Source organism: Mytilus edulis, chromosome 10 (genome assembly GCF_963676685.1).
Source record: "Mytilus edulis chromosome 10, xbMytEdul2.2, whole genome shotgun sequence".
NCBI lineage: Eukaryota > Metazoa > Mollusca > Bivalvia > Mytilida > Mytilidae > Mytilus > Mytilus edulis.
The window spans coordinates 13,758,963-13,777,651 of NC_092353.1; the positions used below are offsets into that span (position 1 = coordinate 13,758,963).

Sequence of the window (18,689 nt, forward strand, 5' to 3'; positions counted from 1 at the left end):
GTACCAAGTCAGGAATATGACAGTTGTTGTATTTTCGTTTAATTTGTTTAAGCTTTTGAATGTGCCATTTGATTAGGAATTTCACGTTTCTAATTTTCTTCGGAGTTCAGTATTTTTATGTTTTAACTTTTTTGACACAAACTATGAATTTGAGAAAGATTTTTAATTGATTTTGAAAGAATTTTTGTGTTATTTTATCTAATTTCTTTCTGCGGAGATTTTCTTGACATTATTATTTCATGTACATCTATATCATTGAAGAATAGTGCAAGTATGGTCAAATATTTTATCAGTCATTTTTCATTTACTAAGCACGAATTACTATAGACGTACATTCATTTAAAAAATCGTCCATTGACTTCAATGCAAACCAGCTACTAAAATCAAATCTAAACCTGGTTAACCTAAATATTAAATAAAAATTTCATAAATAATTCATTAAATTACAAATATACCCCATCTCTTGAAACAATGGGTATGTACATTCACACGACATTGCTTACAAACGGTAGATTCGCGCTGAATTCCTCGAATAACATTTCAACTCTGTAGTAAAAAAAAGAAGTAAGTGCTTTTATCATTCTTTGTAATTTAAATAGAATTTAGAATGAAAACAGAGAACGTGTCAAATATGGTAGGCACTTAAAGTTAACCATCGAGAGACGTTAACCACCGAGAGTCGGTTTTTAGACCCGCCCAGTGCACCTAAGCACGCCTACTTTTGGAGCTCTTTAGTATGAAGATAAGAAAAATATACGAAATTACGGAACTGTGTACCCTGTTTTATCCTTGTTGTTGGTATTTCTTGCGCATGCGCACAAAGCACGGTGATAGTTACGGTTACTGACTCAGGAACCTTGTATATTATATACCTCGGTTTACAGACGTTTAATAAACTGGTTCCCTGTTGTGTTCACTTATCGATACACTACGATGGAATTACGGACCAGTTTAACATAAACATGGTAAATAGATAGACAGCTGATAATCATAATTGATTAAGAAATAACCTGGAAGAAGAAATGAGTTAACTATTGATTATAACAGAGACGAGAATGCCATCGTGTTTGTTCTGCTAAAAAAAGCAGGAACATTGGAGTTTATGGTTAGATTTTAAATATTTATTGTCTCCAAACTGGGTAAATTTGATATAGTAACAACCCCCCCCCCCTTTTTTTTTAAATAACTCGAGAACCACACATCGCGCTCGCTTAACAATAAGAAATAATTATTGTTAGTTTCAAGAATAATTAATCGTCAAAACTTATCCCCTCCCCGACATCAAAGGAAGTTAAATGTATTATCCCAAAATTAGACCAAATTATTATGATATCAGGACGTCTTGACAGGCTATTATTTTATTTTGTTTTGTTGGTGTTTTTTTTTTGCTTTGACGTCTTCCTCCTGTATGAAAAAACATAATAGACCCCCCCCCCCCTTTTCCCCATAATATAGCTTTTTAAGAAGTCATAATTATTTGGACTATACCCCTGAATACATTTCAGACAGACTCTTCTCTAAAAAAATGTAAACATGATTTGAGAGAAATCTTTGGAATAGTTTTTTAAATGATTTAATTATTATATATCATGTATATAATTAACATAGTTATAAACTGAGACTACTAGTATAACACATAGTGTTATAGTAGTCTCAGCTATAAACTTTCCATTGTATTGACCAATATGACTAACTCACATGCTCTTTCCCATAAATGTCACAATATCAATATATTACAGTAAAACTGATAGTTTGATGACATTGTTTAAGACTATTGACCTCAGGTCAGCCTAAACTGAGTTTAAAACTGTAATTTATTCATTAAAACAGTTCAAGACATGTACCTTCTGAAATGTGATTGCATCAAAATTAAACCTAAGGCATAACATACTTAGTGTGCAGGAAGTGCCACCAAATAAATACTGATTTGTAAAATTAGATGATGATATTTGTGAAGTCAAAGATATTATAGCTAGTTATAACTGGTTTTAGATTTAAGGGAGCTACCATTTGATTTTTATGGGGGGGGCTAGGATGAAAAATTGTGTCCTGCATTTTTTTTTTAGTTGTAATCTCTGTCCTGCCTTTTTATTTTTCACTCTATTCGGTCCTGCCTTTTTTTTTTATTAGTTTATCCTGACTTTTTTTACCTAAATTGTCATCCTGCCTTTTTTTTTTTGCAAAGTATCTCATCCTGCCTTTTTTTTTACTCAAAACTCCTGTCCTGCCTATTTTTTTCAAATTTCATCCTAGCCCCCCCCCCCCCCCCCCCCCCCCCATAAAAATCAAATGGTAGCTCCCTAAATCTGAGTAAAAGGTTGATTTATATGTGCTCTTTCATGTTTAGATTATAATTTAAATTTAATCTTTTGAAGTTTTTTTTATAATATTAAGACATTAAAATCACAATTATTTATTTATACACAAAAAAATAATTTTTGTCCTTTTTTAGTTGAATGACTGTACACAAACATTATACACACATAATTTTGATAATTCTGTAATGTTTTTTTTTCTATAGCCCCAGAATGTGACAAAAGACTTATTAATCCAGATTTACAAAAAATAGAAATAGTTCAGCTACCATAAGACTGCTATGACAAAAATTGTGCAGTTTCCAGAATTTGAGGTAGAGTATAGTTAGGAATAGTTTGATTATGCAGATGCTTAGTTTGCCATAAACAATTATGCCCTTGATACAAAAGCAGAGGAAACAAAAAAGTATGAAAATAGTTGAAAAAAGTAATCATTATTATCTAGTCATATACTGTAAATAGAAAAAGAGAAAGGCACTGGTTATGATTTGGTATTTTTAATAGCATTATCATTTGTCCATAACTTGGAAGATATACTGGATTGAGCTTGACATTTATTTAATATCATTGACACATGGTTGCAAGAAATGAAAGATGGTAATTTAAACCTAGCAATTTTATTAAGATTTAAAAAAAAGCTTTTGATTTGGTAGAATATGACTTTCTTTGTTTAAAGCTCGACATTTATGGATTAAGTGAGACTACTGTTAGTTTTTTTAAGTCGTACCTGAATAACAAAAGGTATACATTTGTAATGTTAACTTTGAACAACAACATGTAAAATTTGGTGTTCCCCAATGTTCTATACCTTGTCCTCTATTGTTTGTGCTATTTATAAATGACCTTCCCTTATGCATTAAAAATTGTGAAACAGACCTATTTCGTTGTATATGCTGATGACACCACTATTCATAAATAAGGGGGAAACATCTAGAAAATATAAATGATGATGTTCAAGAAGATTTATATAGGGTTGAAGAGTGGTGTAAAATGAATAACATGTTCATAGATGCAAATGAAACAAAATGTTTGATTACTGGAACAAAGCAGAAACTATTCAGACTTTTCAACCAAACTTGATAATAAATTAATGTATTACAAAATTCTTCATGTGAAAAAATATTAGTTTCAAAATTGACAGCCCACTAAGTAACTGGAGAAATCAAATTGACCAAGGTTGTGCTAATACATCATCCAGAATATACCATCTTTCTTAAATACATTTTTTTTTATAAAACTGCAAGAAAACATAATACAATGGGTGTTCTGCCCCTAATTGACTACTGTTGTATTATTTGGGATGAATGTAAAAATTGAGGGATAACAAGAATTTTAAAAATCCAAAAAAAGGGCAGCATGATAAATTCTAGATGCAGATCCGTTATTCCTCTTGGTATATAGGAGCACTATATTCTATGTTAACCTCCGACAGTAGGTATAGACAAATACTGTTGATAGACGGTATATAGGAGCACTATATTCCATGTTAACCACTGACAGTAGGTATAGCCAAATACTGTTGATAGACGGTATATAGGAGCACTATATCTTATGTTAACCACCGACGGTAGGTATAGACAAATACTGGTGATAGACGGTATATAGGAGCACTATATTGTATGTTAACCACCGACGGTAGGTATAAACAAATACTGTTAATAGACGGTATATAGGATCACTATATTGTATGTTAACCACCGACGGTAGGTATAGACAAATACTGTTGATAAACGGTATATAGGAGCACTATATTGTATATTAACTACCCACAGTAGGTATAGATTAATACTGTTGATAGACGGTATATAGGAGCACTATATTGTATGTTAACCACCGACGGTAGGCATAGACAAATACTGTTGATAGAAGGTATATAGGAGCACTATATTGTATGTTAACTACCCACAGTACTAGGTATAGACAAATACTGTTCATAGACGGTATATAGGAGCACTATATTGTATGTTAACTACCGACAGTAGGTATAGACAGATACTGTTGATAGACGGTATATAGGAGCACTATATTGTATGTTAACCACCGACGGTAGGTATAGACAAATACTGTAGATAGATGGTATATAGGAGCACTATATTGTATGTTAACTACCGACGGTAGGTATAGACAAATACTGTTGATAGACGTATAACCGGAGAGCACGAATTTCATTACAAAATTGCTTGTCTCCACCGGGACTCGAACCCGGGACCTCTGTGTTACAGGGCAGCGCGCTAACCGACTGAGCTTAAGAAGTACTTCCCTAGCTCAACCGCTTACGGCTGACTAAGTATCTACTAAGTTTTTCTAAGGGAAGCAATCCCGTCACACTTCCCCCACCTCAAGAGTCATTATACTCTATAATGATGATATTTTCATCTTTTTTTATATTTATATTTTAACCTGGCTAGGTAATTCTTCTAACCGTGGGTTATTATTGTTGGTCGCCAATGTAACCGGAGAGCACGAATTTCATTACAAAATTGCTTGTCTCCACCGGGACTCGAACCCGGGACCTCTGAGTTACAGGGCAGAGCTAAAGAAGTACTTCTTTAGCTCTGTCGGTTAGCGCGCTGCCTTGTAACACAGAGGTCCCGGGTTCGAGTCCCGGTGGAGACAAGCAATTTTGTAATGAAATTCGTGCTCTCCGGTTACAGACGGTATATAGGAGCACTATATTGTTTGTTAACCACCGACGGTAGGTATAGACAAATACTGTTGATAGATGGTATATGGGAGCACTATATTGTATTTTAACTACCGACGGTAGGTATAGACAAATACTGTTGATAGACGGTATATAGGAGCACTATATTGTATGTTAACTACCCACAGTAGGTATAGACACATACTGTTGATAGACGGTATATAGGAGCACTATATTGTATGTTAACCACCGACGGTAGGTATAGACAAATACTGTTGATAGACGGTATATAGGAGCACTATATTGTATGTTAACCACCGACGGTAGGTATAGACAAATACTGTTTATAAACGGTATATAGGAGCACTATATTGTATATTAACTACCCACAGTAGGTATAGATTAATACTGTTGATAGACGGTATATAGGAGCACTATATTGTATGTTAACCACCGACGGTAGGTATAGACAAATACTGTTGATAGACGGTATATAGGAGCACTATATCTTATGTTAACCACCGACGGTAGGTATAGACAAATACTGGTGATAGACGGTATATAGGAGCACTATATTGTATGTTAACCACCGACGGTAGGTATAGACAAATACTGTTGATAGACGGTATATGGGAGCACTATATTGTATGTTAACCACCGACGGTAGGTATAGATATATACTGTTGATAGATGGTATATAGGAGCACTATATTGTATGTTAACTACCGACAGTAGGTATAGACAAATACTGTTAATAGACATCAACGGTATATAGGAGCACTATATTGTATGTTAACCACCGACGGTAGGTATAGCCAAATACTGTTGATAGACGGTATAGAGGAGCACTATATCTTATGTTAACCACCGACGGTAGGTATAGACAAATACTGTTTATAGACGGTATATAGGAGCACTATATTGTATGTTAACCACCGACGGTAGGTATAGAAAAATACTGTTGATAGACGGTATATAGGAGCACTATATTGTATGTTAACTACCGACTGTAGGTATAGACAAATACTGTTGATAGATGGTATATAGGAGCACTATATTGTATGTTAACTACCGACAGTAGGTATAGACAAATACTGTTGATAGACATCAACGGTATATAGGAGCACTATATTGTATGTTAACCACCGACGGTAGGTATAGCCAAATACTGTTGATAGACGGTATAGAGGAGCACTATATCTTATGTTAACCACCGACGGTAGGTATAGACAAATACTGGTGATAGACGGTATATAGGAGCACTATATTGTATGTAAACCACCGACGGTAGGTATAGACAAATACTGTTGATAGATGGTATATAGGAGCACCATATTGTATGTTAACTACCGACGGTAGGTATAGACAAATACTGTTGATAGACAGTATATAGGAGCACTATATTGTATGTTAACTACCGACAGTAGGTATAGACACATACTGTTGATACACGGTATATAGGAGCACTATATTGTATGTTAACTACCGACGGTAGGTATAGACAAATACTGTTGATAGACGGTATATGGGAGCACTATATTGTATGTTAACCACCGACGGTAGGTATAGACATATACTGTGGATAGATGGTATATAGGAGCACTATATTGTATGTTAACTACCGACAGTAGGTATAGAAACATACTGTTGATAGACGGTTTATGGGAGCACTATATTGTATGTTAACCACCGACGGTAGGTATTGAAAAATACTGTTGATAGACGGTATATAGGAGCACTATATTGTATGTTAACCACCGACGGTAGGTATAGAAAAATACTGTTCATAGACGGTATATAGGAGCACTATATTGTATGTTAACTACCGACTGTAGGTATAGACAAATACTGTTAATAGACGGTATATAGGAGTATATTGTATTTTAACTACCGACAGTAGGTATAGACAAATACTGTTGATAGACGGTATATGGAAGCACTATATTATATGTTAACCACCGACGGTAGGTATAGACAAATACTGTTGATAGACGGAATATAGGAGCACTATATTGTATGTTAACTACCGACAGTAGGTATAGACAAATACTGTTGATAGACGGTATATAGGAGCACTATATTGAATGTTAACCACCGACGGTAGGTATAGACAAATACTGTTGATAGACGGTATATAGGAGCACTATATTGAATTTTAACCACCGACGGTAGGTATAGACAAATACTGTTGATAGACGGTATATAGGAGCACTATATTGTATGTTAACCACCGACAGTAGGTATAGAAACATACTGTTGATAGACGGTATATAGGAGCACTATATTGTATGTTAACTACCGACTTTGGTATAGACAAATACTGTTAATAGACGGTATATAGGAGCACTATATTGTATGTTAACTACCGACAGTAGGTATAGACAAATACTGTTGATAGACATCAACGGTATATAGGAGCACTATATTGTATGTTAACCACCGACGGTAGGTATAGCCAAATACTGTTGATAGACGGTATAGAGGAGCACTATATCTTATGTTAACCACCGACGGTAGGTATAGACAAATACTGGTGATAGACGGTATATAGGAGCACTATATTGTATGTAAACCACCGACGGTAGGTATAGACAAATACTGTTGATAGATGGTATATAGGAGCACCATATTGTATGTTAACTACCGACGGTAGGTATAGACAAATACTGTTGATAGACAGTATATAGGAGCACTATATTGTATGTTAACTACCGACAGTAGGTATAGACACATACTGTTGATACACGGTATATAGGAGCACTATATTGTATGTTAACTACCGACGGTAGGTATAGACAAATACTGTTGATAGACGGTATATGGGAGCACTATATTGTATGTTAACCACCGACGGTAGGTATAGACATATACTGTGGATAGATGGTATATAGGAGCACTATATTGTATGTTAACTACCGACAGTAGGTATAGACACATACTGTTGATAGACGGTTTATGGGAGCACTATATTGTATGTTAACCACCGACGGTAGGTATTGAAAAATACTGTTGATAGACGGTATATAGGAGCACTATATTGTATGTTAACCACCGACGGTAGGTATAGAAAAATACTGTTCATAGACGGTATATAGGAGCACTATATTGTATGTTAACTACCGACTGTAGGTATAGACAAATACTGTTAATCGACGGTATATAGGAGTATATTGTATTTTAACTACCGACAGTAGGTATAGACAAATACTGTTGATAGACGGTATATGGGAGCACTATAGTATATGTTAACCACCGACGGTAGGTATAGACAAATACTGTTGATAGACGGAATATAGGAGCACTATATTGTATGTTAACTACCGACAGTAGGTATAGACAAATACTGTTGATAGACGGTATATAGGAGCACTATATTGAATGTTAACCACCGACGGTAGGTATAGACAAATACTGTTGATAGACGGTATATAGGAGCACTATATTGAATTTTAACCACCGACGGTAGGTATAGACAAATACTGTTGATAGACGGTATATAGGAGCACTATATTGTATGTTAACCACCGACAGTAGGTATAGAAACATACTGTTGATAGACGGTATATAGGAGCACTATATTGTATGTTAACTACCGACTTTGGTATAGACAAATACTGTTAATAGACGGTATATAGGAGCACTATATTGTATGTTAACCACCGACGGTAGGTATAGACATATACTGTTGATAGATGGTATATAGGAGCACTATATTGTATGTTAACTACCGACAGTAGGTATAGACACATACTGTTGATAGACGGTTTATGGGAGCACTATATTGTATGTAAACCACCGACGGTAGGTATAGACAAATACTGTTGATAGATGGTATATAGGAGCACCATATTGTATGTTAACTACCGACGGTAGGTATAGACAAATACTGTTGATAGACAGTATATAGGAGCACTATATTGTATGTTAACTACCGACAGTAGGTATAGACACATACTGTTGATACACGGTATATAGGAGCACTATATTGTATGTTAACTACCGACGGTAGGTATAGACAAATACTGTTGATAGACGGTATATGGGAGCACTATATTGTATGTTAACCACCGACGGTAGGTATAGACATATACTGTGGATAGATGGTATATAGGAGCACTATATTGTATGTTAACTACCGACAGTAGGTATAGACACATACTGTTGATAGACGGTTTATGGGAGCACTATATTGTATGTTAACCACCGACGGTAGGTATTGAAAAATACTGTTGATAGACGGTATATAGGAGCACTATATTGTATGTTAACCACCGACGGTAGGTATAGAAAAATACTGTTCATAGACGGTATATAGGAGCACTATATTGTATGTTAACTACCGACTGTAGGTATAGACAAATACTGTTAATAGACGGTATATAGGAGTATATTGTATTTTAACTACCGACAGTAGGTATAGACAAATACTGTTGATAGACGGTATATGGGAGCACTATATTATATGTTAACCACCGACGGTTGGTATAGACAAATACTGTTGATAGACGGAATATAGGAGCACTATATTGTATGTTAACTACCGACAGTAGGTATAGACAAATACTGTTGATAGACGGTATATAGGAGCACTATATTGAATGTTAACCACCGACGGTAGGTATAGACAAATACTGTTGATAGACGGTATATAGGAGCACTATATTGAATTTTAACCACCGACGGTAGGTATAGACAAATACTGTTGATAGACGGTATATAGGAGCACTATATTGTATGTTAACCACCGACAGTAGGTATAGAAACATACTGTTGATAGACGGTATATAGGAGCACTATATTGTATGTTAACTACCGACTTTGGTATAGACAAATACTGTTAATAGACGGTATATAGGAGCACTATATTGTATGTTAACTACCGACAGTAGGTATAGACAAATACTGTTGATAGACATCAACGGTATATAGGAGCACTATATTGTATGTTAACCACCGACGGTAGGTATAGCCAAATACTGTTGATAGACGGTATAGAGGAGCACTATATCTTATGTTAACCACCGACGGTAGGTATAGACAAATACTGGTGATAGACGGTATATAGGAGCACTATATTGTATGTAAACCACCGACGGTAGGTATAGACAAATACTGTTGATAGATGGTATATAGGAGCACCATATTGTATGTTAACTACCGACGGTAGGTATAGACAAATACTGTTGATAGACAGTATATAGGAGCACTATATTGTATGTTAACTACCGACAGTAGGTATAGACACATACTGTTGATACACGGTATATAGGAGCACTATATTGTATGTTAACTACCGACGGTAGGTATAGACAAATACTGTTGATAGACGGTATATGGGAGCACTATATTGTATGTTAACCACCGACGGTAGGTATAGACATATACTGTGGATAGATGGTATATAGGAGCACTATATTGTATGTTAACTACCGACAGTAGGTATAGACACATACTGTTGATAGACGGTTTATGGGAGCACTATATTGTATGTTCACCACCGACGGTAGGTATTGAAAAATACTGTTGATAGACGGTATATAGGAGCACTATATTGTATGTTAACCACCGACGGTAGGTATAGAAAAATACTGTTCATAGACGGTATATAGGAGCACTATATTGTATGTTAACTACCGACTGTAGGTATAGACAAATACTGTTAATCGACGGTATATAGGAGTATATTGTATTTTAACTACCGACAGTAGGTATAGACAAATACTGTTGATAGACGGTATATGGGAGCACTATATTATATGTTAACCACCGACGGTAGGTATAGACAAATACTGTTGATAGACGGAATATAGGAGCACTATATTGTATGTTAACTACCGACAGTAGGTATAGACAAATACTGTTGATAGACGGTATATAGGAGCACTATATTGAATGTTAACCACCGACGGTAGGTATAGACAAATACTGTTGATAGACGGTATATAGGAGCACTATATTGAATTTTAACCACCGACGGTAGGTATAGACAAATACTGTTGATAGACGGTATATAGGAGCACTATATTGTATGTTAACCACCGACAGTAGGTATAGAAACATACTGTTGATAGACGGTATATAGGAGCACTATATTGTATGTTAACTACCGACTTTGGTATAGACAAATACTGTTAATAGACGGTATATAGGAGCACTATATTGTATGTTAACCACCGACGGTAGGTATAGACATATACTGTTGATAGATGGTATATAGGAGCACTATATTGTATGTTAACTACCGACAGTAGGTATAGACACATACTGTTGATAGACGGTTTATGGGAGCACTATATTGTATGTTAACCACCGACGGTAGGTATAGAAAAATACTGTTGATAGACGGTATATAGGAGCACTATATTGTGTGTTAACCACCGACGGTAGGTATAGAAAAATACTGTTCATAGACGGTATATAGGAGCACTATATTGTATGTTAACTACCGACTGTAGGTATAGACAAATACTGTTAATAGACGGTATATAGGAGCACTATATTGTATTTTAACTACCGACAGTAGGTATAGACAAATACTGTTGAAAGACGGTATATGGGAGCACTATATTGTATGTTAACCACCGACGGTAGGTATAGAAACATACTGTTGATAGACGGTATATAGGAGCACTATATTGTATGTTAACTACCGACTGTAGGTATAGACAAATACTGTTAATAGACGGTATATAGGAGCACTATATTGTATTTTAACTACCGACAGTAGGTATAGACAAATACTGTTGAAAGACGGTATATGGGAGCACTATATTGTATGTTAACCACCGACGGTAGGTATAGACAAATACTGTTGATAGACGGTATATAGGAGCACTATATTGTATGTTAACTACCGACAGTATACGTAGGTATAGACAAATACTGTTGATAGACGGTATATAGGAGCACTATATTGTATGTTAACTACCGACAGTAGGTATAGACAAATACTGTTGATAGACGGTATATGGGAGCACTATATTATATGTTAACCACCGACGGTAGGTATAGACAAATACTGTTGATAGACGGAATATAGGAGCACTATATTGTATGTTAACTACCGACAGTAGGTATAGACAAATACTGTTGATAGACGGTATATAGGAGCACTATATTGAATGTTAACCACCGACGGTAGGTATAGACAAATACTGTTGATAGACGGTATATAGGAGCACTATATTGTATGTTAACCACCGACAGTAGGTATAGACAAATACTGTTGATATACGGTATATAGGAGGACTGTATTGTATGTTAACCACCGACGGTAGGTATAGACAAATACTGTTGATATACGGTATATAGGAGTATTGTATTTTATGTCAAACATCGACGATAGGTATGGACAAAATCCGACAAATACTGTATACAGACAGTGTATAGAAGTACTGTATTGTATGGTAAACACTGACGGTTGGTATGGACAATTTCTGTATCATGCATCAATTGTAAATAAAAGTATTATGTGAGTGACACAGGCTGATTGAAGCCTCTAGTTTTGATATTATTTATGTGGAGATCTGGTCTAATTTATCATTTTCTCTATTACATGCATGATAACTGCAACAATTGAATTGAAATAAAAGTGATAATATTTCTGTTGTAGGTTATCAAGATTTAGTGTTTCCATACAAGTGACAAAGATTGAACAAGAAAAACATCTCAAACTTTACAGGACAGAGTAGACTTTTTTCACTGAGCTTAGTTTTGTCTTTATTTCTAAATTATGATACCTTTAAAAAAACCAATAAAATATGGAATAACATTTATTTCTATCTTATGAAGTGGAGTGAAGAAATAAGGGGTCATTGAAAACATAAGAATATATTGCTATCATATATGCAGATCAGCAGCCCATACATTTGCTATAGCACATAAATATGGGACCAATAATTTCAAGTTGCCTTTTAAAAAAGACCTTATTAATGTTATGCGAGATACCACCAAAGACCACTAGGTGTTGATCAAATGATATTGTAAATAAAAGGGTTGTCCAAAATATTTCCAACAGCTGTTTGATATACACTACCTTAATCAAACCACAATGGTAAAAAAAGTCTTAAAAGAAGCAAATATAATTTAGAAAAAGTGCAAGCTGTTGATAAAAACTACAAATAACTGCCAGTCCTAAATGTGGGTGGAGATTACCATTTAGCACAAATGAGTTTCTGGACTAAAGAAAGTAATTTCGGCACAAACCGATTATACCCTTTCAAAAACTATGTGTAGTCCCTTTTATAAAAGTGGCAGATTATCTTTCTATCTAGAGTATCTATGACAACTAACTGCTGCTCCTAGTGACGTTAGTCTTTGGTTTTTGAAAAGATTGGATATATTGTCACAATTCTTTTCTAAGGTACCGGTCTGATAAACAGGAAGTAGCCAGATTAGCTACTAAATATATGCACACTGAAATATAGTCCCTTAAAATTCCCTGGCTGTGTACATGTTCAGATACGAACTATGAAAATTTTGTTTATATCTTTAGAGAAGTAAAATCAAGTATGTATGTCTTTAGTTTTGTCAAATTGCTGTCTTGTTTTGTCCTGTTATTAGGTAACAGTACTGATACAATACTGTAAAAATACGGAGATGTGGTATGATTGCCAATGAGACACCTACATGTATCCACTCAAGTTCAAATAAAGTGGATGTAAGCAGTTATATGCAACCATACAGCCTTCAACAATGAGAAAAATCATATCAAATAGACCCTTGTAAATAGGTGTTGATCAAATGATATTGTAAATAAGAGGATTGTATATTTCATGACGGTATAATACTAAACCCCTAACAGGAGGGATTGTGCCTGATATTCATATGATGAAGACATAATCTTTCAATCAGTTTAATTGAGGTCTGGTTCTGGCATGTCAATAACTGCTAGTAGTCTGTTGTTATTTATGTATTATTGTCATTTTGTTTATTTTCTTTTGTTTCATATTCTGACATCGGACTCGGACTTCTCTTAAACTGAGTTTTACTGTGCGTATTGTTTCGCGTTTGTTTTTTCTACATTGGCTACAGGTATAGGGGAGGGTTGAGATCTCAAAAACATGTTTAATCCCGCCGCAATTTTGCGCCTGTACCAAGTTAGTAGCCTCTGACCTTTGTTAGTCTTGTATGATTTATAATTTTAGTTTCTTGTGTATAATTCGGAGCTTAGTATGACGTCCATTATCACCAAACATTTAATAAACAAAGTTCTTTATGGTACAATGTTTTTGATCCATCGGTCTGTCAGTCCTGTTCTCGTTATTGCAACTCCTCTGAAACCACATAACAGAGTTTTATAAATCTTTGTAGATAATGAGGAAATTATGAAATTATCAATTCATTGATTTTCTATATACTCCTACAACAGTTTGTCATAAAATCTGTCTAAAGACCAAAACAGAGTTTCATGAATTTTTTAGATAGTTAGGACATGCTATGTAAATGTGCATATTGGCAGAAAATCATGATTAATTTTTTTATGCCCCACCTACGATAGTAAATGGGCATTAGTTTTCTTGTCTATGCGTCTGCTCCTTCGTCCGTTTTCTCGCTTCAGGTTAAATGTTTTGGTCAAGGTAGTTTTTGTTGAAGGTCAGGTCCAATAAACTTGAAACTTAGTACATATGTTTCCAATAGTATGTTTTTTTCTAAGCTTAATGCCAAAAAAGGTTTTTTCCCCCTATTTCACGGTCCACTGAACAAAGAAAATGATAGGGCAAGTGGGGAACGGTGTACGATGTAGACATTCTTGTTTTTGTCGAGCCTGCGACTTTTGTCGCAGAAAGCTCGACATAGGAATGGTGATCCGGCGGCGGCGGCGACAGCGTTAGTTCACTTCTTAAAAGCTTTATATTTTAGACGGCGAACGACCTGGATGCTCCATACTTTAAATACAGATGCCTTAAGTTTGGAAGTTTCCGTCTGTCACATGTCCATTGTCCTTGAACTCATTTTCATGGTTCAGTGACTACTTGAAAAAAAGTTAAGAGTTTTTGTAATTTCTCTCATATTATGGGTAACTATGTTTAGTATTTGCGTACCTTGGTCAGCATGCCCATCAGACAGTTTTCACTTGACCTCGCCATCATTTCATGGATCAGTGAAAAGGGTTAAGTTTTTGGTGGTCAAGTCAATATCTCAGATACTTTATGAAATATGTCTTGTATATTTGGTGTATGGAAGGATTGTAAGGTGTACATGTCCAACAGGCAGGTGTCATCTGATCTTGATCTCATTTCCTTGGTTCAATGGTCAAAGTTAAGCTTTTGAGTTTTGTTCGTTTTTTCTAATACTATATGCAATAGGTCAACTATATTTGGTGTCTGGAAATATCTTATGATGTCAGCCTCGCAAGTCTCATTTGACCTTGACCTCATTTTCGAAGTTCATTGTTCAGTGTTCAGTTTTTGTGCCAAGTGTCATCTGACCTTGACCTGATTTGTATTGAATTATTGTAAGGTGTAAATGTATTCCTAATTTTGGTCATATGACCTAGATCTCATTTGCTTTGGTCATGTTATTAATAAGTTTATGTGATAATTGTAGTAAAACTTTATATTTAGGTCTATCAACATAAATAAGGCGAGAAATTTCAACGTGTGTACTCTTGTTAGGAATTAGGAACTATGCCTTCTGAACTTAGAATTTCGGCCTAAATATATTTCTGTATATCTTCTGAAATTACACAACAGAATTTCATGCGTGTTTGAACTAAATAATCTGTTGAAATTTTGTTTGCTTAGTGACAATGTCGGGCTGTGAAGTATGTGAGCGTGCTCACAAAGGTTCTTTGATTACACACAGTCAATGCATTGTCTGTGCTTCCCAGATACAGTCTGTATGCATTTTCTTTGTTGTAAATTAAATTACGTTTATGTATTGTACGTCGTTCTTAGTCTTTATACATTGTTTATATGCTTTGACTATGAGTCTAAGATACTTCTATTGTCGGTATATCTTAGATTTAGTCGGTTAACACTGTCTATGGATCAGAGACACAGTATGTATGCATTGTAAGTTGTTCCAAGTTGAAATAAAAGTCTGTATGTTTTGCCTGTTGCTGCAAGATAAAGTGTGTGCACTGCCTGTGGCTCTTATATACAGTCTGTATACATTTTCTGTATGCTTTATCTATGGGTCTAATTTTTAGATACAGTCTGTATACAAACTGTATCTGTGACCCATATACAGTGTCCAAAAAAACTGTGTTTTAAGATCTCTAACCCATATACAGTGTGAAAATGATCTTTAGTTCTAAGATGCATTTTGTTTGATTTGCTGAATGCTTAGTATATATTGGTTTCGATATATGGTCTTTATGTATTGTATGGATCTTATATATTTGTATTTTTTTCCATCTGATGAGTAAGCCTTTTTCAACTGATTTTTATAGTTCGTTCTTATGTTGTACTGTTACACCAAAGTCCCAGGTTATTGGAGGTTTGGGATCCCGCTAACACGTTTAACCCCGCCACATTCTCGATGTATGTGCCTGTCCCAAGTTAGGAGACTGTAATTCAGTGGTTGTCGTTTGTTTATATGTTACATATTTGTTTTTCGTTCATTTTTTGTATATAAATTAGGTCGTTAGTTTTTTCGTTTAAATTGTTTCACATTGTCATTTCGGGACTTGTTAAAGGTGACTCTGCGATATGAGCTGTGCTCATTGTTGAAGGCCGTACGGTGACCTATAGTTGTTCATTTCTGTGCCATTTTGGTCTCTGGTGGAGAGTTGTCAGTAGTGTTTGTGGGACAGAATGAACCCATAAAGGTGGACGTCGGACGCTGACGCTATATTTGGACCTGGGTGTGAACGCCGACGCCATATTTGGGCCTTAACGCGGACGCCATGGTCGACCATGAAATCGGGACGCGAATTTGGGGTTGGACCATATGATTCGGACATCGAGACACCGACGTCATATTTGGGATTTAAACTTGGACGCTATACCTTAATGTTGCATCAGACTACCCTTTAAAGTGGACGGTATATTCTCGAAAACGGACGAGAATTTGTCTTTGATAAACGCTTACCCAACCCCTAGGTAATAAGTCTGTGATAATTCTGAAAAGAATCTTCTACCTCTTAAATAATTAACTGCTTATACATGTTTATAACAACTGTAAGAATTCTTCAAGATATACTATTTATATTAATCAGAAAAACTGTCACTCAATGCAGTAGGCGGAACTATTCCCGTGTAAAAAGAATTGGATTAAAATGTTTGATATCAATACATAAAATATTTGTCTTTATCTTTTTAACTTTTGGATTTCTTATCTTATTAACATGACAATCGTGAAACATTCAGTAGTATTGCTTTCTACGGAAGCCAATTTAGGACCTCCAAAAGGTATAAAATTATTTGAATTCGAAATCACGAATTTAAATAGTTATCTCGAATTTTATAATTCGTTTTAACAGATTAAATTTATGATAATGAATTGGTGAAAATCGTTATAACAGATCTTGTAATTGGTAATTTCAGATTAAAATTCATTATCACAGATTTTTAGCTCACATGGCACACAGAATTAAGAGAGCTTTCTTCCTCACTCTGCAACCATCGCTGTTTATTACTTTTACAAAAATCTTCTTCATTAAAACCTTTTTGACAAAGTGAAACAAACTTGACCGCAATCAATTTAGTTTTAACGTATTTTACACTATACCTAGAAATTTTTGTCGTGTAAACGGGTGGGTTTATTAGCCAGCGACCCAGTTTACACACCGAAACTCTCCGGGGGAAAATATGTCTAATTCTCATATTTCTTGACCGAAACATTTTTATTTTTTATTTTCTACCAAAGTTTTTTTAAGCGGTGAATATCATTAGTGAATGTACCTGGATACATTTTACACAGATGCAACGGAAATAGTTTCGCCAACATGGTTTATCGAAATGTAAACCTAGGGATGAAAATCTTAGGTTTTACACTTCGATTAACCATGTTGCCGAAACTAATTCTTTTGCTTCTGTGTAAAATATATTAATTGGCGATACACACGAAGGAAATCGCCTGTCTAAGAAGACTTTAAATTAAGAAAAAAGGAATACAAATGCTACTGTCACGAATTATGGGTATCAAACACATTTTTTATGCCCCCGCCTTGTCCGTCAGTCCAGTCCGTTTGTCGGGTACGTTCCCAGAAATGGTTTCCGTTTGCCTCAACCAAATGTTATAAATTCAACTTATACACTATTCCAATTACTAAAACACACAGATAAAATTTGAAATTGAAGGGCGTCTCTTTTATAGTTCGTGAGTTATGCCCCTTTACAAATGGTCAAAGACGTAGTGCTTATTCTGTAATTTCCGCTCTCTACATTTAGTTTGCCTCAACCAAATGTAATGGAATTAATACACAATGTTTATTAACACAAAACACTGAGTCTGATGATCAAGTTTAAAATTGGGTGACGTCACTTTTAGCGTTCTGAACTTGTGCCCATTCAGCGCTAATTTACAAAAACAAAACAAAACCAACAAACAACCAAATTAAGTGTCCAATCAATTTTGCTTATTTTTAAAATAGAAATCGTTAAAACTAAATTGCTCGTGGTCAAGTTTGTTTAACTTTGACCAAAAGGTTTCAGTAAAGAGAAAAAAGCTCACTTAACCCTGTGTGCCAGGTGAGGTAGTTCAAATTTAGGTGAAAATGTTTTTAATCTGGAATCACAAATTACATTAAAAAAAATGTGATAACAAATTCCACAATTTCGTTA

The 18,689-nt window shown here is 35.0% G+C and overlaps 1 long non-coding RNA gene across 1 annotated transcript; it reads left to right on the plus strand.

Annotated features, from left to right (window-relative positions):
- Nucleotides 1–844: 844 nt before the first annotated feature.
- On the plus strand, nt 845–12,730 carry LOC139492350 (uncharacterized). Its single transcript, XR_011656801.1, has 3 exons — nt 845–1,105; nt 2,522–2,629; nt 12,572–12,730. It is a non-coding gene; the product is annotated as an uncharacterized lncRNA (long non-coding RNA).
- Nucleotides 12,731–18,689: the final 5,959 nt, after the last annotated feature.